Raw genomic sequence first — 1,632 nt, 5'->3', positions numbered from 1 at the left:
ATATGTATATTTCCTTTTCTTCTGATGAGAGTGATAAGAAAAAAGTTTTTGGTTCTTGAAGATTAACTTTATTTTAATTTAATAAAGGAGAAAAGAGGAAAGCCATAGTCAAAAATCTAATATCCCTATAGGAAATTTAATTTTTCTCCCTTCTATTTTTGGTACATAAATACAAATTGCTACCAAAAAAAAAATGAAGGTGAAGTTTGACCTTATTATGCCTATCTTTCCTTTGGCTCTCTTTTTTAATCTGCAATCTTCTCTGTCTAGTCTCACAGAAACTCTCTCCTCCAGTCCTTCTTATTTAAATTGTCTTTAGGAAAGACTTGTAATCTTGTTCACACTGATTTACAAAGGACTGCCAAGGTCTATTCAAAGTCAGACAAATGCATCATCAGTTGGAGAATACCAAAACTAATAGAGTCCATGAAATATTTTTTGAGGAGAAAAAATCTATAAAAAGCTCCTGAAATTATATCACACAAACATCTCTAAGGCTAATGTTTATGTGTTTATATAATGTTTTGGAGAAAACTTGTATCTAATAGTTAAAGACTATATTTGGGTCATTATGTAAAATGTAAAAATAGAATAAACCAAAACCCATTGCCATTGAGTCAATTCCAACTCATAAAACACCCCATTGGGCTTCCAAGGCTGTAAATCTTTATGGAAGTAGATTGACCTATCTTCCTCCCACGGAGCAGCTGGTGGGTTTGAACCACTGAAATTCTTATTAGCAGCCAAATGCCTAATCCAATACACCACCAGAGCTCCTTAAAAAACAGAATAGTGACTGAAGGTAAGATGGCAGAGTAAGCAGACAAACTACACAGACTCTCTTCAACAAAGAAAAGAAGAATCAAGTAACACAGACAGAAGATAATCCTGGAGCTCCAAGCTTTAAAAGGAAGGATACAGAAATGGACTGAACTCCAACTAGTAGAAAAACCTGCCTGAAAACATTGCAAAAGAAGATATATAGAGCTGTGGTCTGTCAGAGATTCTGATAGCACCAACAGCTTGGATATTGCCAAGTGGGGTAACGATCTAAGAATTAACCTAAATATTGGCCCTACTTGCAGGGGGCTGCGTGGAGAACTGCACTTGGTGGCTAGTGAATAAAAGGGGAAGTAGCAAAGAGGGAGAAGGGCTGAGCTGTGGACTTCTGGCTGTCTGCAGCGCAGAGCCATTTTGAATATTTGCAAGCAGTTTAACCGTTTTGGATGTTTAAACCGACAGAGTTCTTCCAGATTTCAGGGACCTAAAAATAAGCTCCACTTGCCGGGAACCACAAGGACATTCCAGACACGAAGGACTAGAAAGGTGTAATATTCCCCTTGTTACTCTTAGACCTCACACCCTCTTGCTGAACAGAGGTGGGGCCATCCCTTACTCCCACCCACCTTCTAGGCCTCCAGGAATTTCACCCTAGTATGCTAGTATGTGTGCTCCAAGGGATCCTGGGTGTCCTACCCCACTCTGCCCAGATTTTTTTTTTTTTTTTAATTAGGATTTGTGTGAAGATTTACAGAGCAAATTCACTTTTCATACAGCAGTTCACATATACTTTGTCTCATGTCATTGACCAAAATTTACAATGCAGCAGCTCCCCTCCCACTTCCTCCACAT

General features: G+C 38.5%; 1 protein-coding gene across 1 annotated transcript in view; it reads right to left on the bottom strand.

The window, feature by feature from the left end:
- PCDH15 (protocadherin related 15) overlaps positions 1-1,632 on the bottom strand; it is a 1,158,626-nt gene that overhangs the window by 542,235 nt on the left and 614,759 nt on the right. The gene's annotated exons all lie outside the window — the stretch shown is intronic.

The sequence above is a fragment of the Orycteropus afer genome, unplaced genomic scaffold (genome assembly GCF_000298275.1).
Source record: "Orycteropus afer afer isolate SDZICR_OR568_19922 unplaced genomic scaffold, OryAfe1.0 scaffold00118, whole genome shotgun sequence".
Taxonomy (NCBI): Eukaryota; Metazoa; Chordata; class Mammalia; order Tubulidentata; family Orycteropodidae; genus Orycteropus; species Orycteropus afer.
The sequence above is the reverse complement of the archived record's forward strand: the minus strand, read 5'-3'. Positions and strand labels throughout refer to the sequence as shown.